The 22,897-nt window shown below is 35.6% G+C and overlaps 1 protein-coding gene and 1 non-coding gene across 2 annotated transcripts in view; both read right to left on the bottom strand.

The window, feature by feature from the left end:
- The window catches only part of Kcnh5 (potassium voltage-gated channel subfamily H member 5), a 280,612-nt gene that overhangs the window by 123,062 nt on the left and 134,653 nt on the right, over positions 1-22,897 (bottom strand). The window lies entirely within an intron of this gene.
- Trnaa-ugc (transfer RNA alanine (anticodon UGC)) lies at positions 8,552-8,623 on the bottom strand. The gene has a single exon. It is a non-coding gene; the product is annotated as a tRNA-Ala (tRNA).

Genomic DNA, 22,897 nt, shown 5'->3' with positions numbered 1-22,897 from the left:
GTTTGACTTCATAGTGGCTGCCAATCTTTCTGGAGTGAGATGGTATCTTAGGGTGGTTTTGATTTGCATTTCTCTGACTGCTAGAGATGGTGAGCATTTTTTCATGTACTTGTTGATTGATTGTATATCCTCCTCTGAGAAGTGTCTGTTCAGGTCCTTGGCCCATTTGTTGATTGGGTTATTTGTTATCTTATTATCTATCATATACTTTTAAAAATACTTTCAACATGCTGAAACTTTTTGTCAAAACATATACCAAGTGGCACATTTGCTTAGAGCAAGCTACCTAAAATGCAGCCTTCAAAGGTTTCTTTGGCACATCTATCTACATGTAAACACTGCAGTAAACACTGCAAGTATTTCACAGCATGGGGTGATTTTTTTTTACTTGACTCCTTAGAAATGCATATAAATAATTTCTTCCAAAACTTGATATTTTATTTTCAATATAAATATATGTCACTTCATTCAAAGGATCAAACTTTTACACGTAAGAGTAGGAAGAAATGACTTATCTGACTGGAAACTTATGTGTCCAAAGTAGCCGTGTGTGCTAATGGCATGGGAGAGGAGCAAAGTCAAGTCTTCTGATCAGTGGTGGGTCCCACACCTAAGAATAATTATAGGGTAAGTGTTTCAGTGTCCCTTATCTAAAAGGCTTGGGAGTAGAAGTGTTTCTGATTTCAAAGTTTTCCAGGCTTTGGAACATCGGTATGTATGTGTGTGTGTGTCTGTATGTGTGTATCATGGAAGGAGACCCAAGTCTAAATACAAAATTCATTTATGTTTCATTTGCATTTTATGCATATCTTTTTGTTATATAACTTTATTTTATTTATTTATTTATATGAGGTGCTGAGGATCAAACCCAGCACCTCGCACGTGCTAGGCGAGTGCTCTACCGCTGAGCCACAACTGCAGCCCATTTTATGCATAACTTTAAAGGTAATTTTATGTAATACTTTAGTGTGCCTGTGACTGTGTACTGTGTCATGAGGTCAATTGCACAATTTTCCATTGTGGCATCATGTTGGCCCTCAAGAAGTTTCAGATTTTGGTGCACTATATATTTTGGATTTTTAGATTAGGGATGTTCAAACTATGTTGATTTTTTTAATTAAAAAGAATATTTGATTTTGCCCTATTTTTAAAAATCTATGTCTTTGTCTAACCCCCAGATTTAAAATATAAGCAGGAGAATAAGGATCTTTTAAAAAGATAATGCATGGAAACACTTTATTTAATCATTTGGAAAATATAAAAAAATGACTTTAATCAAACTATTTCAATAAAATTTTTGTAAAATGTCCCTATTATGCTCACAATTAAATAATGATATACAATTATTATCATGTATCACATACCTTTATGAATTCATTTACCCTATGATAACTCTCTGAGATAGATATGTTATCATTTCCCTTTTAGAAATAATGAAACTAAAGACACAGAGGTTAGGTTGCTTGCCCAAAGTCAAACAGCCAGTTAGTGGTAGACTCAAGATTCAAGTCCATGTAGTCTGAGCCCAGAGACTTCTTAATAAACACTTAAACTTTTTTTAACCATTAATTAATCATTAGATCTTACTAGGGCTCTTTGTTTTTATATATACTTCAGAGTAAACTATTTTCACTACAACTGAACACCAATTTATGAAGAAAATGGAGAAGGTAATGAAAAGTTAAACTTGGTGAGCTCTTCAGATTTTTTGATTGGCTTGTTAGATAATATTCAATTTTGACCATCTTACATGTCCTAATGCCTTTGTTAGATGCTGAGATACAATGGTGAATGAGATCATATCCATGCCCAGGGAAAAAATTCCCAATTATAACCAGATGAACATCTGTTAAATGCTGCAACTGCTAAATGGTGCTATATGAACTCATTGGAGGAGCACCTAACCCAATGACGGGGGCCCAAGAAAAGCTTCCAAAGGGGGAATTTATAAGTATTTTCTAAAATTATTTGGTATGACTCTAATATGATGATAGATAAAATTCACATCAGGCTATGTCATGATGATAGTGCAAATGGTTCCCCACCAAAATATGAGGCCATAAATCTCTCCTTGTGAAAAACAAAGGAAGTTCACATCTAGGGTTTCATTTAGAGATCCGTCTGAATAATAAAGTTGGGTTGGAAATTTGGATTTTAGTGTTGACTCCACCACAAATTACCTGTGTTAAGGATTCGGGGAACTAGGAACTAAAATGAGTGGAACACTTTAAGTACTACATGGGTTGCCATGACATACAGGATGAGGAAGCTATATGTTTTGATGAGCTTAGGGATGAGCTGTGCAAGTAGTGTGGCAGGAAAGGTTGGCTCCAGCTGGCTCTGACAACGTATGTCAGAAGGAGACTCAGCACAACTTTGCTTGAACAACTTAAAATTGAAACTGAGTCACTGTTTGTGTTTAGAGTTGTCTCCAGTTAATTGCTGCACTGCTTTAATTCCATTAAATTCCACAGAAGCCATATGCTGTCACCTCTCTCTTCCTTCCCCCTCTTGAATAGTGGATTTCTTCCCCTTAATGGGAACTTCCTCTTCCTCCTGTAAGCACATTCAAGTCTGTGACAGTTTGTGGGGTGGGGGGAATTGAATTTTTAAAATAATTTCATCACCCATTCATTCACTCAACAAATATCCATTGGCTTGTTCCTGTATGCCTGACGCTGTAGGGCCCACAGTCAATACAGAGATGAGCAAAACAGTCTTAGTTCATGCACAATGCTTCTGGTTTGGATCATCTTAATGTGTTACCAAAACCAAAACAAAACAAAATAATTCTCGATATATAATTCAACCTTTTCCCTAAAGCTGGTTCTGGCAAATGGAAGGATCCAGAATGAAGCATTATATCTGAAGATTTCTGTGCCAAATAATAAAAGAAACAAAGGGAAATACAAAATTGTGTCTAAATCCCTCTCTCTCACCCTGTACAAAAGTCAATTCAAAATGGATCAAAGACTTAAGTAAAAGAAGACTTGAAACACTGAAACTGCTAGAAGAAAACAGGGGAACACTTTGAGATTGAGGCACAGGCAAAAAACCTCCTGAAATAATAGAAAAAATTGACAAATAGGATTATATCAAATTAAAAAGCTTTTGCACAGAAAAGGAAAAAATCCAGAGAGTTAAAGATACAGCCTACAGAATGAGGAAAACTAATAAAAAAAAAAAACTTTGCCAACTACTCTTCCAATAGAGGATTAACATTCAGGATGCATAAAGAACTCAAAACACAGCAAAGACAAAACAAACAAACAAACAAACAAACAAACCCAATCAATAAACAGGCAGAAGTACAAGTGACCAATAATTGCATGAAAAATGGTCAATATCTTTAGCCATTGGGAAATGCAAATCAAAATTACATTGAGATTCCATCTCACTCCAGTCAGAATGGCTATCATCAAGACTACAAAAGACAATAAATGCTGGAAAGAATTCAGGGAACAAGAAACCCTTACACACTGTTGGTGAAAGTGCAAATGAATACAGCCTATATGGAAATCAGTATGAAGATTCCTCAAGAAACTAACATAGAAGTACCATACGCCAGTGATACACTCCTGGAAGGAACCAGAAGGAATCAAAGTCAGGATGTTGTAGAGATAACTGCATACCCATGTTCATCACTATACAACTCACCACAGCAGTAAATGCCCATCGATGGATGAATGGATAAAGAAAATGTGAGATAAACACACACACACACACACACACACACACACACACACACAACACTGAAGTATTTTTCAGCCATAAAGAAGAATGAAATCATGTCATTGGCAGGAAAATGTATGGAACTGTAGAGATTACATTAGTGAAATAATCCAGATTCAGAAAGACAAGTATCACAGGTTTTCTCTCACATGTGAAATCTAAGGAAAGAAAGAAGACATAAAAATAGAAGGGAAACTATTAGAAAAGAGAAAAGGGAAGTAATGAAAGAATGTAAATGATCAAAGTATTTTATATGCCACAACGAAACCCATTCTTCTATAAAATTATTATGCACTAATTTAAAAAAGGAAAGGGAACGAGATTAAGCCAAAAAATTATTAATGGCTAATGTTGATTGAGCCTATACTATGAACTGAATTCTTTACAAAGTACTTTACAAACAATTTTCCATTCAGTTCGTTAAGTATTTGCTTACTTGCAATAAACTGTATCCAACATAGCATGGAATCTAATTGTTTTCATGTTTTAAATGGATTTTAACATTAAATGGATTTAATGTTTGCATGTTTACATTCTCAGGTACTTATACCTTCTGAAAAAAAGTGTTATAATTTATGTATTTGATAAACACTTTAACACAGAGGAAAATACAATATCTCTTTAAATTTCAACTCAGCTCACAGCATACTGTGTAATGACATTGAATAAACAAGTTCAAGATTTTGAGTTATATTACAGAAAAGTTTGAAGACCATACATTCTACTCACTGAAAGAGGTAGTGACAGATGAAATCATGGTGTGGTGATGGAGAGAAAAAATGAGGAGGAGGAAGAGAAAATATAAATTTCTAACATGGCATGTTACTCTCCCATGGTGTAAACACTGATTTTCTGTAAAGTTGTAAAGGAAAAGACTGTTTCAAAATAGTGATAATTTGAAGGTGTGGAGTATGCATGAAGGATAGTTCTTTCTATTGTTACCAATTTATATTTCTAAATTGTGGCTCTTGATAGGTTAAAAAAAGTACCTTTTGCAACTTGTAATAGTAATTGTTTCAATCATTAGGCAGACAAACTCATGTTCTAGCTGAAAGTGAAAATACACAAATCAGATTCAAGAACATATCAATATGTCACACATCCTCTGACATCCAATAAAAATGAATCCACTGACTGGTTAGATCCCAGACATTACATTCAGGAAGGATGATTGCTTAATGATCCAATGCTTGGAATTTCGTTAACTAGTGTCTGGAGGAACATAAGAAATCACTTTTTAAAAATTTTTCTGGGTAGATTTGGAAGAGAAGAACAAGATAAAACTTCTTATTCATTTTTCATAAATGTCAAAAAATTCCTCTCAATATTTTCCCCAAATGAGAGGATTAGGTGGCAAAGTACAGAAGTAGCTAGAAATGATAGCAGCCCTTAGAATCTGTAAGCCACACAAGGTGACTGTCACCTGTCTGCTGCTGTCAAACACAGTGATGCCCATACAGCTCAACTAATGGCCTATGCACCAAGGGCTCTTCAGGTCTGCCTTCTCTGTGTTTTATTAGGAGCCCAGTCTTCCAACACGAGCATCTGGGGAGAGGGCTCAACATCCAGTAACTCTTAAGCATGAAAGAGGCCTGAAGCGCCTCAAATAAATGATGCAAATAATTTATATTTTCAAAAAAAGAGACACAGAAGAAAGAATGCAAGTTAACCTCCTGAACTTCCATTTCTTTTTTTTTTTTAATTTTTTTTTATTGGTCGTTCATAACATTACATAGTTCTTAATACATCATATTACACGGTTGATTCACGTGGATTATGAACTCCCGCTTTTACCCCGTATACAAATTGCTGTATCACATCAGTTACCCTTCCATTGATTGACATATTGCCTTTCTAGTGTCTGATGTATTCTGCTGTCTGTCCTATTCTCTACTATCCCCCCTCCCCTCCCCTCCCCTCCCCTCCCCTTTTCTCTCTCTACCCCTTCTACTGTAAATCATTTCTTCCATTTGTATTATCTTGTCTTGCCCCTCCTTTCCTCTTATATGACATTTTGTATAACCCTGAGGATCGCCTTCCATTTCCATGCAATTTCCCTTCTCACTCCCTTTCCCTCCCACCTCTCATCCCTGTTTACTGTAAATATTCTTCTCAAGCTCTTCTTCCCTACCCTGTCCTTGTTTACTCCCCTTATATCAAAGGAGTCATTTGGTATTTGTTTTTTAAAGATTGACTAGCTTCACTTAGCATAATCTGCTCTAATGCCATCCATTTCCCTCCAAATTCTATGATTTTGTCATTTTTTAATGCAGAGTAATACTCCATAGTATATAAATGCCACATTTTTTTATCCATTCATCTATTGAAGGGCATCTAGGCTGGTTCCACAGTCTTGCTATCGTGAATTGAGCTGCTATGAACATCGATGTAGCAGTGTCCCTGTAGCATGCTCTTGTTAGGGCTTTAGGGAATAGACCGAGAAGGGGAATAGCTGGGTCAAATGGTGGTTCCATTCCCAGCTTTCCAAGAAATCTCCATACTGCTTTCCAAATTGGCTGCACCAATTTGCAGTCCCACCAGCTTCCATTTCTGATGAAGAGAAGCTTTTGCTGGAGAATTAGTTTATTCTGTGTTTGTTCCCACAGAAGATTTGAACTTAAAAAAAAAAAAACTCAAAGTAAGAGCCACTGAATACTTTGTTTTTAAAAGTGTGTTTCCTATTTTTAAATGACTGGTGAGTGTAAGAGCACAGGATATCTGGATCCAAGTCTGGAAAGTACCGTACACTAGTTTATGACCTTGGTAAAGGTTTTATATATCTAAGTTTTAAATCTAAGTTCTTTTGTTTATTCAGTCAAACAAAATCACAAATAATAACACCTAGCCCATATGATTTTGGGGAGAACTTAATAGCACCATTCCATATAAAATGTTTAGCACAGAGGCTAACAAGCACTCAAGGTAAGTAGGATATAGTTCTATAGTAAAGAGAGAGAGAGAAGAGAAGAGAAGAGAAGAGAAAGATTGTGAAATTGTGTCGGCTGTTCCATGGGGAAACTAAATTTGATTTCAGTATCATATTGCTAAAGTCATGAAAATACTTCCTAAGCACTTTTTTGACAAGAACATGATTTCAGAAAATCAGCCAAATCCAGCATCTCAAAATTTCAGCATATTTTTTGCTATATTGAATAAACTTTGGATTTTCTAGAACTATTAAAAAGTAAAACAAAAAGATTAAATAAAATATCAATAAATACAATAAAATTAAATATTGAAAATATTCACTGAATATCAATACAGAAAAAAGAAGAAATAAGGGCACAAAAACAAATAACAAAGTGGTAAATATCAACCCACACATACTAATAGTACACTTAAAATAAATAGTTCAGATAGTCTAATTTTAAAACAGGTTATGTCAGGTTGGGGGGGAAAAACCACAAAATTTAACTTTCATGTTATCTATAAGAAATGTACATTTAATATGAAGACATAGCTAGTTTGAAATTTAAGGATGGTCATGTTTATAATAATCATAAGAAAACTAGATGGGCTAGACTTATGGAAATAGGCTTCAGTATAATGAACAGTAGGGAGATAAAGAGGAATATTTCATGATAATAAATTAGTGAATTCATCAAAAACACATTAAAATTTCTAAATTCATATACACCTAAGAAGAGGTTCAAAATGTATAAAGTCAAAATTGAAAGAATTGAAAGTGAAAACAGGCAGTTCCACAGTTAGATTTGAAGATACTAACTGTTCTCTCTCTCTCTTGGAAATTCATAAAACAAATAGCAGATAATCGATAAAGGCACATAAAACCTGAGCTCCACTATCAATCAACCTAATTGACGATAGTAGAACATTACTCCTAACAATGGCAGAACACATATTATTTTCAGGTGGATTTGGTATATCACCCAGATGAACAGTACACCAAGAAATGGAATGTGCCTCAATGAGTTCAAAATGAACTAAAATCCTGTAAAGTAACATCTCTGACCAAAAAAGAAAAAATTAATTAACCTAGGTAAAAACTCTTCAGTGTCAATTCTCCTCTTGGTTCTTGGTAATAAATAAGTATCTGAAAAGTTATCCAAATATTTAAAATTTAAAATATACTTTTAAGCAGTATAAGTATTGAGGAGGAAATCACAAAGAAAACTTTTAAATATTTTTAACCAAACAGTTTTAAAAATCAAAGATTTAAATGAAATGAAAGCAGTATTTCAATGAAAATCTATATATTAAAAATGAAGAAAGAACAAGAATAATGATTACTAAATCTACCTTAGGAGTCTAGAAAAGGAAGTCTAAATTACATCTAAATTAAGTAGAAGGAAGGAAATAATGAGGTAAAAAGAGAATGAATTTTTTTAAAAAAAGAATAATCAGTGAAACCAACAGATAACCTTTCAAACAAAAGCAATAAAATTGACACACCTGTAATATATTAATCCATAATAAAAGATAAAAGACAAAAATTATCAATATCAGGAATGAAACTGGGAACTTTCATTAATAATAAATTTTATAAACATCTTTTTCAATAAATCCAATAATTTTAGGTAAGATGGACAAATTCCTGAATGACACAATTTACCAAAACAATTTACCAAACTGTCACAAAAGTAAATGAAAAGTTAAACAGTACTCAAAAAATGTATTTATTAAGTACCAACAGTGAACTATGAACCACCACAAATTTTTAGAATGACATTAAATGAATGATGCTTGAATGCTCTTGGGGACAAGAAAGATGCAAGAAAGTGGACTCCAGGTGAGCAGATAAGTCGCAACTTCAACATTGTGCTCAATCGTTACTCTTTTTTTTTCTTTTTTTTTTTTTTGGTGATGCTGGGGATTGAACCCAGGGCCTTGTGCATGCAAGGCAAGCACTCTACCAACTGAGCTACATCCCTAGCCCCAATATTTATTTTTTTCCTCTTGTTGAATAATGACCAGCCACTGTCAATTCTTTGGAGTACTTGTTCACTTGGAAACATCTCAGAAACATGGACCTATTAGATGAAAGATAAGGTCCAGAATGTGTTTGTTCCCAGATCCAAAACTAACAAGGGTTCCACCAGAGCACCAACCAGCCACTCAGACATGGCTCAGTCCTTCTAGTCATTAGCACAGATGGGGAAATGTGACGCAAAACTCCATTTTGTAAAAACTGGACTAACCTAAATTTGTCACTTTTCAATTGGTAATACTGACATTTCACAGAAACACCTTTCAATAAAATGCTTATGCAATAAGGATCATTTAGGCCACATAATAGATCACACTTTTCTACCCATCTGTGGCATGGAGGTAGTCAATAGTATCCTGACTTGAAGCTTAGCCTCCAAGAGCTTAAATTCTAAAACAAACAAACAAAAAAGCAATCAAAATACATAAGAACTAAAAGAAATTAAATACACATTATTTACTTAAAGAGTTTCATGGAAGATTTCACCATTTACAAATAATTTCAGAGTATTTACTTTCAAAACCCTACCTTCAAAGTAAGTAATGTCTCTGAAAACGACTTTGATACTCCACTGTACCTCTAGCACCCTAAGAAATCTTACTTAAACACTTCAGAATCTTTTGAAGGCTTTCTGGAATCCACAGAAAACTCTTCAATGTCATTCTCCTCCTGGTTTTTGAAGGAAGACCAAAGATCTCTTTCAGTAAAACAATAATTTTCTCTAAGGAGAGCCAATGTGGATGGCAGAAATGGTGTTGAGTTGTACTCTGTCATGTCCATGTTCCAACAGCTGCACAACCTCTGGGACCTTAGTCAAGTCTCACAAGCAATGTGCCACATACTTGATAATCAGATTCATGCTTACCACATGACACTCATAACTGGACAATGTCCACAATCCTGAGGTTTACATAGCAGACTATAGAAAAGAGCCACATACTATCACAATTTTAATCTATAGTGTAATACAGTCCTGCAGTAGCAGGATTACCTTTCTAGCCACATAGTACTCACTTCCTAACAAGGCTAGTAATATTCTTTTTCTTTTTTTAATGCAGTTTACTGTAATTGTTTTACCATTAGAATACATGCTGATCTTGCTCCCTGAGTGGATTGTAACTGAGCAGCATAACTCTTTGAAATCTGACACAGACTCAAATTCATAATCAATCAAGGTCTTTACCAATAAAGCAGGCAAATTTAGCTCCTATTGGTCAATTTGATTTGCATTCAGGCAACTAAGCTAAAAAATATTTAAAGTACCTTCTGCACACTAAAAGCCCTGAGCTGTGTTACACTTCCTTTTCACTGTGTGGTCCAAGACATTTTTTCTAATATCTCTGAAAGCTTTATCAACATCTTACAATGATAAGCTTCTACAGTGAGATCCTAAGTCTATAAACATCAGTTAAGCACAAAATTACACTGAGGAATGGCAGTGGGGGCTGTCTGATGAGTTCATTAGTACCCCCTCTTCCAATGGAGCTGTACACATCAATCTGGGGGATACAGACGTGGATGCTTGCTTTTTTTTCCAAGGGATGTTTCTTTTCCCACATCCTTATGGTCCATTTAACTGTTTTATCTAATCAGGATGACTTTTTGAGTAAGAATTGGATGTATTTCCAAATTCAGGAGAATTCAATTATTCAGGAGGTATCTAAAAAAATTTAGCTGCCCTTTAGAAAACTAGTAAATGACTCAGTCCCTTACAAAGCTCAGGGAAAGTAATGAGTTGGTCTGCGGAAAAAAAAAATAGAAATCTTTTGTCTGTATGAGTGAGTGTGCTTAACTAGGGACCACTGCCAGGTTCAGGAAAGAGCTAAGTCTGCTTTATTGGTGCTCATGGATTGTGAATTTAAAAACTGAAATTCCACAACACACTAACATTTGGATGCTATGGATCAGTGTTATTTAATACTAGACTTACAAATGGCACAAAGAGAAAAATTGAAACTGAGCTAGTCTAAATGAAATAGTATTTGTAGAAATACAAAAACTTTGTTAAGAGTAATTCCAGCAGCTCAGGAGGCTGAGACAGGAGAATCACGAGTTCAAAGCCAGCCTCAGCAATGTCGAGGTACTAAGCAAGTGAGTGAGATCCTGTCTCTAAATAAAATACAAAATAGGGCTGGGGAGGTGGCTCAGTGGTCAAGTGCCCCTGAGTTAAATCCCCAGTACCAAAAAAAAAATTTTATTAGAGAAGAATCTATTAATAACACTGATGAATTCTGTGGAATGGACTGAAGGGATAGTTGGCAGGAAAGGAAAAGTTAACTTTTCACTTTATACTCTGCTGTTCTTTTTCTCCACCATGAATATGTAGTATAATAATAAAAAACAATAATAATGATAAATTTCTCACAATAGATGCAAAGAACAAAGTTAAAAGAGTGTGAGTTAAGAATCTTTAAGCTGCAGTGACTCACACCTGTAATCCCAGCAGTTTAGGAGGCTGAGGCAGGAGGATCACAAGTTCAAAGCCAGCTTCAGCAACTTAGTGAGGCTCTAAGCAACTTAGAGAGACCCTGTCTCTAAATAAATTATTTACAAAAGGCTGGGGATGTGGCTTAGTGGTTGAGTGTCTCTGTGTTCAATCCCTGATACTCAAAAAAAAAAAAAAAAAAAAAAAAGTATCTTTAAGCTATGGAGGCAAATGTCCTTTGCTCCCAATTTACGTATTTTGCTCTAGAACAACCATATTAATATTTTGCATCTGACTTAAATACTTGCTCCCAATTTGCCCCAATCTCTATCTTTACATCTGGATATTGAATCAGTCAGTTGTTTTGTCCTATTCATACACAGTACAAGTTGAGAGTCCCAAAGTATCTAACCTGATAGCCACAGCCCTATTTACCACTTAGAGAACCACCACTACTACAGAAGGGGAATATTTTTCTTCAATTTCTGCCTTACATTTTAAAATATTGTCCTCATTGAAATTATAATAAATCTTGAAAATAACTCACAAAATCCTATTTAACTCACAATACTTCTATAATATAATAGTAGCACTAAGTATGCCTATATTCCACACTTAAGATCAGATCTCTCGGTCTGTGATCTGCATTCCAAACAACAGAATTAGAAATGAAAATTTTTAATTAAAAAAACAATAAACAAATGAAAATTACTAGGTATGACATTTACACAGGTATGTGTACAGATGGGACATTTATAAATATTCCAGCTATCTTTTAAAAAGGGAAATGGCAAACATAAAGGAATAAAAAGCTACTTGATAAATTACTAAAGTGATGTTAGTAAAGTAGTTAGTAGGTGATGAAAAAATAAAAAATTTAAAGCTTGGATTAATGCAAATTCAAAGTCCAGAAATTTTTCATTTGAATTTGGTAACACAAAATTGTATTAGTTTCTGCATGAAAGAACTGAATTCAGACACAAACTAAATGCTTTAAATAAAGCATTGAAAACAAAGGTACATAATTTATGAATCAGTTGCATAATTTACAGAATGCCAGTACACAAAAAATAATAATAATTTCAAATCCCTGGGATCTAAAAAAGAGATATTCTATGTTTTTTGTTTGTTTGTTTGTTTGTTTTTGTGGGGGGCTGGGGAGTGGTACCTGGGGCTCTCAACCACTGAGCCACATCCCCAGACCTATTTTCTGTTTTATTTAGAGAAAGTGTCTCACTGAGTTGCTTAGCACCTCACTTCTGCTGAGGCTGGCTTTGAACTTCTGATCCTCCTGCCTCAGCCTCCGGAGCCACTGGGATTACAGGTGTGAGCCGCCATACCCAAGGAAATATTCTAATTTAATTCATAAAAGTGAAGAGCAATTATTGAAGAATAAAGGGGTTATGATGTTTCTATGCCTGATCTTAATACTCAGGAAAATTCTAATAATTTTTAAAAATATAACCAATCTTCACACAACTCATAACTCAATCTACCAGTATGGCACCACATAATACTTGTCACCTCTCCATACCTTAATTTAATGATCTTTCCTTTGTATTTCATAACATCTAAATTCTTTTTTTAGCTCTGGAACAACTGTATCAATTAAAATTATTCTATATTCTATATTCTGAGAATTCACTGTGTATAATAACTAATATTACCAATTTTTACTCTAGGCCAGAATCATAAAAAATTATTAAAGAATTACATCTGAAAACACTCTCATAGAGAAACATATTTTTACATGATTAGACAAGGAAGGATTAGATAATGGAAAATTACCCTGCATATCACACCTGAAGACAAAACCTTTAAATATTTAAAGTACAAAAATATATTGAACAAATACTGAAAGCAGTTCATTTATTACATATTTTCAAAACATCTTGAAGCACCGTCTCAGACACTGGGGACAAACAATGAAAAGACACAGCCTTTTCTCTGTGCCCTCAGAGAGTTAAGATTCCAGTGCGGTAACAAGCAGTTCAATAAGTCAGTACTTTAAACTATCGTAAGAGAACCTTCTGGAGGGGGTGGTGAATATCATTACCTAAGCATCCTTTTGTGTTTTGGTGTCATGGACTGAAGAAGCACAATTAAAATATAAAGTTAGATGTAGTTTAATACACAGAGTTAATTGTTTACAAATCAATAAAATGTTGAAACTCTAACAAAAAAGAAATGTTAAGCAGACAGACATGGGACTATAAGCCCAAATCCCAAAGCACTTCTCTAATGCAATAATTTCTGCTTTGGATTCTGTGCTCCCAAGCTTGTCTGTATGCATATAAACAGCTCACAATTATTAGTCATGTTTGCTCATGCTGAACACTTCTCTCCTGGAAAATTTAACACCTGCAGAGAAAACACACACATGCGCACGCACACATGCGAGACTATTACTCTCTGGGCATCTTCAGACAGCAACTTTGGTACCAATATGCCAAAACACCTCTAATTACCTAGTTGGCTTACTCTGGAACTTGTCAACCCAAAAGATAATCGCCTAGCATAAAGCAGTTTAACCAACTACGGTAATACCTGTAGCACGTAAGAAGTGGTGCTTTGATTTTTATATTGCACCATGTGGTCTTCACTTAGAACTAAAAGAAAGAAGAATTCTGCAGGATGCATAGACACAACCAGCTGCAAGCTCTCTTAATAGGACCAATGCTCTGGCACAACAGAGCTTCTCAATGAACCAGAAGTGAAGTGTGAGTGTGTTTGGAAGCCAACAATGATCGTGATATGAGTTAAATTTTAAGATGACTGTTTCCCATTTGCTATAAGAAACTCTTCCTGCTGTCAAACTTGATTTGAAGCTTGAAAGAAATTGGTCATGAGTTCTTTGTCTGCAAAATGGCTTCATCAATCATGCTTTTAAGGGAAAATATGGTTCCTGTCAACAGGAACATTATGCTAACATACACACATAGTTGGATGCACATTTCTTTCCAACAACTCAGCCTCTGTGCAGAATAGTTTGAGGTCATGAGGATCCTTTGAAGGTATGTAAATTACTATATCTCTGTGTATAACTAAGTTAAATAAAACTAAGGAAGGAACTGATATTACAGCAGTTAAGATTTTAGATGATACAGGGCAATAGTAGAAAATCTAGATAGGATTAGAATTGGTGATGAGTGATAATAAAGGAAGATGTACTTTACTGGAGTAAATAATATTTCTAGACATAATAAAATATCAAGAAAATTGCCATATTTGGTTTATTTAATCCTATATCTCTGACAACAGCAGAAAGGGCATTTTAAGTGAGTATACACAATTAGCCCTTTTGCTCTTAATTTACCTTAAGTAAACTTTTATTGTACATCTTATTTAAATGAGATGTTTATTTTACTATGATTATCGCAATTCAAAGTCAATATGTGAACACTAACCAGTGAAATTTCCAGAAGCCAGAAGAAAAAGGAAGGATAAAAATCTGCCTATTATCAATGCTTCAAAAATCATATGAATGTACTCAATGAAAAGTGAGGGAATAAAGTCCCAAATTAAACCACAGCGCAGAACACATCAGATGAAATCATACTGGATATGATATAAGGCTTAAAAAAGTGGGACTCACTTCATCAAAATGCAAAAGCCTTGGCATTCGGATCAGAAGAATATTCTAGTGTTGGCTTTACCGCTGAATAGTCCAACATAAAATTTTTGGAAATGCATCAGTGTGTGTGTGTGTGTGTGTGTGTGTGTGTGTGTGTGTGTGTGTGAAAATATTGAAAATTTAGTTAGCTTTTTCTTGCTGCGACCTGACAAGAACAACTGAGAGGAGGAAAAGTTTTGTCTGAGTTTCAAAGGTTCAACTCATGGTCAGCCAACTCCATTTCTATGGGCCTCAGGTGAGGGAGAACATCATGGTGGAAAGCTTCTCAGCTTGTAGCAGCCAGGAAAATACAATTCCCAGGGGCATGCTCCCAGGAACCTACTTCCTCCTGCAATGATGTCCCACCTGCCCACAGTTACCACCCAGTAGTCCGTTCACATTATTAATCCATCAAATGAATTAATCTACCGATTAGGTTACAGCTGTCAATTTCATCATTTCACCTCTGAACATAGCTACATTGGCTATCGCATTTCCAACACAAGAGCTTTTCAGGAGACATTTTATACCCAAACCATAACAAATAATTAGTAGTCTCATCACTTAGGAGGGCCCAGTTCTTTCTCCTTGAAACAAAAAGGAAATATAAGAAGATTTTTAGTCTCAGCTGTCTACGAAATTTTATCAGTCCTTCTACTAATCCTAACATGTGTTTCTATGAACACTTAATTTTTTTAAACCTAAGATTTTTTTTTTCTTTAAACAAAAGAGAGATGCCACAGTAATTCTAGAGGAGTCTGAGGCTCAGGTGGTAACTTTTGCAGCTAGGGTATTTTATTAGATTTCTTGGGCTTTGTTGTACAAAGCACATACACTTCTTGCCTTGAAGAAAGAGAACAATCTTTAATTTATCTTCTAATTCCACCAGCTAAAACTAGAAAGACTGAAAAAATCCTGCCCATATTAAAGAAGATGTGCTTATGATATTATTCACTGTTGTAGAAGCTCCCGAGGAAAGGAAAAATTGAAACAGAAATTATAAGAACATGTGCTCCCTTCTGTGCTACATCTCTGACGCTGAAATTTTGCCCTGTCACCCTGGGCAGAAAAGTCATTCAACCTTTTTGAGTGTCTTTTGGATGCTTGTGTGAAATTCTAATGACCTAACCTGAAACAGGTGGTCTCTTCAGATCAGTTTAAGTTCCAAGACCTATACTATATTTTTATATCTCTGTGGTTTTTATGTTGGAAAATAATGTGATACATATTCCTATAAGACTATTAAAACTCAGTCTTGTAGAGTTTTAAGGTTTCCCCTGTTTCAGTCAGATTTTTTTTGCTGCTGTGACTAAAAGACCCAACAAGAATAATTTTAGAGGAGGAAAACTTTGAGGGCTCATAGCTTCAGAAGTCTCAGTCCATGGACAGCAGGCTCCATTCCTCAGGGCTCAAGGTGAGGTAGAACATCATGGCAGAAGAGTGTGTCAGAGGGAAGCAGCTCACACGATGATCACAGAGCAGAGACTCCACTCACCAGATACAAAATATGTGGCCCAAAGCCACACCCTCAATGACCCACCTCCTCCAGCCACACCTGATCCACCTTCAGCCCTCACCCAGTTAATCCCATCACGAGATGATTTCACTTCTAAACCTTCTTGCATTGTCTGATACATGAGCTTTGGGGTGACACCTCACATCCAAACTATAACACCCCCAGAGAACTATATTAGTTTATTTCTCAGTAACAGAAATAGTGCCACAACATATTAAAAGACAAGTGTTTATGTGTACCTTGACCCATATAACAGTGTCATTGTTACTTCTGACTTCCTAAGATCACAGTATGTCTGTTACCCATCTGCATAATCCATTTGGTTGTATAACTCTCTTCCCACAGTCAAATTTGTGTGTGTGTGTGTGTGTGTGTGTGTGTGCGTGCGTGCTGGGGAGTGAACCCAGGGGCACTTAACCACGAAGCCACATCTCCAGTCCTTCCCACAGATAATTTTTAATGCCACAGAAAATATTAATGACCACCACCCAATTAGGGAATATAAAGAAATGTGTCCACTTATCTAAGCATTTCCTGAAATTGTTCTTTGATAAAACCTAAGAACCTCTTAGTCATGAAAACATCTAATTTGGGAGAGGCCAAAGTCTTTTGGTGACAAATAAAACATCATTGAGCACCAACTAGAAAATACCATAATGGGTGATAACACCCATCACCGGTCATAGCACACATGGACTCTCATGGATCACAAGTGGCAGGACATGCATGAGCTCTGAGATTTCGTCTGGTATCACCCCGTTCCATCCCTGATGAAATCCAAAGGTGAGAATTAGAAGGAAACCAAATGATAGAAACAAAAGTCAGAAAATTTTGTTCAGTACATATATATTGCCACCTGTCAGGCACCATCCTAGGAAGTGAGAACAGTGTGCACAAAATGAATGAAAACCCTCCCTTTGTGGAAGAGAGAATCAGAGAGAAGCCCAGTTAGAAAAGGCAGAGATTGTACCAAAGGAATCTCAACTGCAGGGGAGCAGCATATTAGGAATGGCAAAGCCAGGTGACAGGAAGCCAGAGGCAGGACAATAACTGGAGGCAGACACTCTGCATTGGGAGAAGATGATGCAAGGTCTAGGAGCAGTCAATGACCACACCAACAGTTGGGTGGGGCTGGAGTTTCAGGTGCCGGCTCAGTTCCCGTTGCTCTGCCTCTCTGAGGATCAGATCACAGCGCAAGAGGACATGGTAGATTCTAACCTCAGACACAACATTCTAGAAGTGAGACATAACATCTAGCTGTTAATGGGAGTTGTTAAGTGCCATATTCCACATAACAATAATTCTGTACAGTTACAAATTATCCTGCATAGTGCCAGTATATTTTAGTTGAATGCATAACTCATAGCCACACGTACTAAAGATGGTTGCTCTGAAAGGCATTAGAAAGCTAAGTAGAAAAATTACAAGTCTCAGGTCATAAAAATGTCATGGATCAACTAGTCATAAAATCAATGAGGCATCAAGAGTTGAAAGTACATGTAGATAATTAATCATGTCCCTAATCCTATAGCCCTGTATTAATAACAAACACACACACACACACACACACACACACACACACACACACCATGAAACATATACACGCAAGATCTAAATATTAAAAGAAGAGATCAACATATCTGCATGCTGAGAAGTGTGGGAGTGGGAAGGGAGGAGTCCAGACTGTTGAGTAATAAAAATCAATCAAGGGATGCAAGTACTTCCTTTTATTTGCCTCTTGTGTGATTGCACATGTTTGTTCAACCACCTCATATAGATTTTCTTGATCTTGAGTAGCAGCACCACAGAATCAAGTCAGGTTTCTTATGTCAGAAAAGTATTCTGTATTTTCATCAGTACATTTAAACTGAGTATTCAAACTGCACCGCCTAGAACACCGGGAAGTTGAGGTTGATTACCAATGATTTCTATTGTACTAACATCCAGCGAGTTCTAGACAGCTTCTGTCTGACCATTTGCTACATTAAAAGCAAAAGGTTAATTGTAAGTCATTCTCTGTTCTCACTTTTTCCCTGTACCGAACGTTGCCTCCATCTGATGGCCTTAACTAAACGAATCCACCTCTGACTTCCATTAAATGCACTGAAATTAAACTCGCCAAGCCTCAATAAACTTTTCAGATATTTCAAAAGATAACTCCTTTTAATTTAATTTCTAAAACTCTGAATGAATACATTCCCTTCTCTTCTGCAGTTTGGAATCTATAGATAACCAACCCTATAATCTACAATAATGACAAGTCAGAAAGAGAGCAAAAGACCTTACATTCATAATGCTGAATTTAGTCATGGAAGGGAATTTGACATTTGGCTTTTCCTTGGTTTTAGACTCAGTTAATAAAATTACAAATAATATATAGGTCCCATGTGTCAATTAACTCTTAATAAGCATTAAAGCTTTGTATATGTGAGACATAAGTATTCTTTCCTATATCTGTTTTTTAGATAGTTTAGTTTATTACTGTTAACTATAAATATTCCCTTTGTTACTATACTTTCTTTAGTCTTCTAGAAAATTATAGAAAGATACTCATAATCTAGTGCCTGGCAAATTTAACTCTTTGGCTATCAATACACATTAAGAAACCTATTAGTTAACAATAACATAATCAACATCATGACTTCAATAAAGCAAAACATTTCCTGAATAAGGATGGGGGCAGCCAGGCATGATGGTACATGTCTGTAATCCCAGTGGTTTGGGAGGCTGAGGCAGGAGGATCGCAAGTTCAGGGCCAGCCTCAGCAAAAGTGAGGTGCTAAACAACTCAGTGAGACCCTGTCTCTAAATAAAATACAGGACAGGGCTGGGGATGTGGCTCAGTGGTTTATTGCCCCTCAGTTCAATCTCCAGTACCTGCCAAAAAAGGATGGGGGCAAAGAACAAATTGAAACATACCATATACAACATCTAAAACCATAGTTTTTTTGTTTTACAGATATGACAGAACTGAAGGCAAGACAGCCAGAAGAGATATCTTTTTCTTATAAAATTTCAGAATATAACAGATTACCGAGAGAGATCTTTTAAAGGTCACCAGCACCAGTGAGGAGAACCTCTACTTAGCATGCATGGAGAGCCTGCTTTGAACTTTTGTTTGTAGGAACTCCTGCAATGCCCCAAATCCTAATTTTATTTAGGTACATTTTAAATTTTACTCTTGTAATAGGAAAAATAATAACTGAGGGTAGAGCCACAAAAGGAAGAAATTGCTTTCACATCATAGGCATTTCCAGTAGGCAAAGATGATGAAAATCTCTACTGTGACTTCCATCCAAAAGTTAATACGTATGTCTAGAAACCAGGAACCTAAAGCATCAGGGCTGAGAAACTTACTTCCTCTGATGGCAATCCTTAGTCTAGAAGGAGAAAGATGGAAGTAATAGTCATTGACAGACCCAAGCTAATCCTCTTTCCATCTGAAACCTCTGTCGGCCACCCAGAGTTATAAACATGAATCAACCATATTTACATTCCATTGCCATAATGTCCTCTCTATTAACACAATAAAACCATCTGATTCATTTTTCAGCATATCACAGATATCTAAGATAAAAATGTTCTGGGCATCAGGAAGGAGTATACAATAGAGGCTCACTATTGAAATTTCCCTTTGTCAATGGATATTTGAAATTTCGAAGGACATCCCTTGCACCTAGGCAAGTGCTCTATCACAAGCTAGAAGAGGTTTCCAGAAATGAAGACCTTCATGAGGTCATAGGGAGTCACCTGTTGAGCTTTTTGAATCCCAATGACTTAACACAAAAAAATAATCTCAACAGAATATTTTAAAATTATTCAGGATTATATATATGTGTAAGTAGTATTACTCTCATACAATGAATATACATACCAAGCACCCTGCTCTCTTTAGGAAAAAACAATTATTGAAGGCTAAAAACTTTAAATTATTTTCAACATTTGAGGAAAATAGCAAAAGGTGATTGTAAGGCAGTAGAGAGAACCATAGATTTGATCATCAACTTGCTTTATCACGATGGCTCCGTATTCTTTAAGAAACTGCATTTCAAATTTTACTTAAACTTTACTGATATCACAAGCAAAGTGAAAATGACTAAAGAGAATGTATGAGTCTTGTGAGCAAACAGTCTGAGAAATAAATAGCAATAACTCCTAATTGGCATGACTTTTAGCCATAGGTTATAAATAATGAGTAACAGATGTCTGATTTGGGGTCCTTTTATTACATTACCTTCAGCAAATTCAGGCTTATTTTTTAGGCTATTTTTGGATCAGATATTGTAAAGCAAGAAAAGTGTTTTTATCATTGGGGAAAAAATGTTTCTTCTAGACAACCAAGTAGAAAAGATAAGACTGAAAAATTAACAAGGGTGTCTAACACATACTGAAGAAAGAAGCTTTTTATCTAAAAGATGCAGGGATCCCAGAAAAGAAGAGCATGGATAAAAAGAAAAGTGATGTGAATTTTGTCTTAGATCTATTGTGACCTTGGGTGACCCCAAACAAGCTCAAAGAATACAACATATTAGTTCTGCTTCTACAGCATGCAAATATTATGAGTACTAATAGATGGCCATAAGTTGAGGGGAAAAAAGAAAGAATACAGTTAGGTAAAGAGAGGTAATTGAAAAATGGAACCATATTAGTTTTACTGCTTTTCACACAGTGACAAAATCATAGTGCAAATTTTTGTGTTACCCATTGTCAACCAGTCTTCTTCCTACCCACTACTTCCCACACCAAACTAGCCTGATAATTTCCACTTGAATCAGTCCCATGGAAATGGAACATGGCAAACCAATACTAACTACAGAAGAAAAGAAAAACAACTCTAAATGTTTGGATTTGAATGTTAAAATTTCTCATTGAACAAAAACTCATGAGTATAACTGGATGCTGAGTCAATGAGCTATCAAGAATTTATTAAGTACCTGCTAAGTGCAAGGCACTGTCCCAGGCATTGTGGGCCAATGAGAAATAAATATTGTCAGGTACTTGGTCTAAAGGACCTTAGAATATGTTAGGGACACAGACTAAAAAAACATAATGCAACACATGATACAGAGTTAAATTCTAAGATTACATTTTAGAAAGTAGGAGGAAAAAATAGTCACTATGACATATATTTTACTCACTGTAATATCTAATTTCTGGGGTTAAAAACTAAGTAGAGCTAAAAGAAGAGAACGAAACAGTGCCATAAAAGTTCAGGAGGGAATGAGTAGTTTTTATTCTAAAGCCTTTATATTGCCTTGGCAAATGGTAAAGATACTCATTAACAGTAGAACTTGTTAAGCGTTCACATTAAGATATCCAGGGAAATCACAAAAAGACACAGAGATTATAACTTCCAAAATAGTAAAGAGGGGAAAAAAACACATTTCTAAAGAAAGCAGAAAGAAGAAAAACAAACTAAAAAATCATAAGTTGAAAGCACAAAGCAAGATTATAGAGATGAATTTAAATGTATTGGTAATTAAAATTAATGTAGGCAGACTAAAACCTGGGGTTAAAAACAAAGATTGAAAGGGGTAAATTTTTAAAGAATACAACTATGTACCCTTTACCAGAGATTTTAAAAGACAATAAGAACATTTATCCATTCATCCACTGAAGGGCATCTAGTTTGGCTCCACAGTTTATCTATTGTGAATTGTGCTGTGTCCCTGCAGTATGCAGTTTTTAAGTCCTTTGGTATAGTCCAAGGAGAGGGATAGCTGGGTCAAATGGTGGTTCCATTCCCAGATTTCCAAGGAATCTCCATACTGCTTTCCATATTGATTGTACCAATTTGCAGTCCCACCAGCAATGTATGAGTCTACCTTTTCCCCCACATCCTCACCAACATTTATTGTGGTTTGTCTTCATAATAGATGTCACTCTGACTGCAGTGAGATGATATCTTAGAGTAGTTTTGATTTGCATTTCTCTGATTGCTAGAGATGATGAGCATTTTTTTCATATATTTGTTAATTGATTGTATATCCTCTTCTGAGAAGTGTCTGTTCAGGTTCTTGGCCCATTTGCTGATTGGATTATTTGTTTGTTTTTTTTTTTTTTTTTGGTGCTTAGCTTTTTGAGTTCTTTATGTATCCTAGAAATTAGTGCTCTATCTGATGTGTGAGGGGTAAAAATTTGCTCCCAGGATGTGGGCTCTCTGTTCACCTCACAGATTGTTTCTTTTGTTGAGAAGAAATTTTTTAGTTTGATTCCATCCCATTGGTTTTAATTCTTATGCTATAGGAGTTTTATTAAAGAAGTTGGGGCTTTAACTAAACTGTGGAGCCAAACTAGATGCCCTTCAGTGGATGAATGGATTAAAAAAATGTGGTATATATACACAATGGAATTTTACTCAGCATTAAAAGAGAATACAATCATGGCATTTGCAGGTAAATAGATGGTGTTGGAGAAGATAATTCTAAGTGAAGTTATCCAATCCCCAAAAAAACAAATGCTGAATGTTTTCTCTGATACAAAGAGGCTAACTCATAGTGGGGTAGGGAGGAGAAGCATGGGAGAATTAGATGAATTCTAGATAGGAAAGAGGAGTGGGAGGGGAAGGGAGGAGGCAGGGAATTAGCAAGGGCGATTGAATGTGATGGACATCATTATCCAAAGTACATGTATGAAGACTCAAATTGGGTTTCAACATACTTTA

Source organism: Urocitellus parryii, chromosome 6, assembly GCF_045843805.1.
Source record: "Urocitellus parryii isolate mUroPar1 chromosome 6, mUroPar1.hap1, whole genome shotgun sequence".
In the NCBI taxonomy this organism is placed as follows: Eukaryota; Metazoa; Chordata; class Mammalia; order Rodentia; family Sciuridae; genus Urocitellus; species Urocitellus parryii.
Note: the sequence above shows the minus strand (reverse complement) of the source record. Positions and strands in the feature narration are given on the sequence as shown.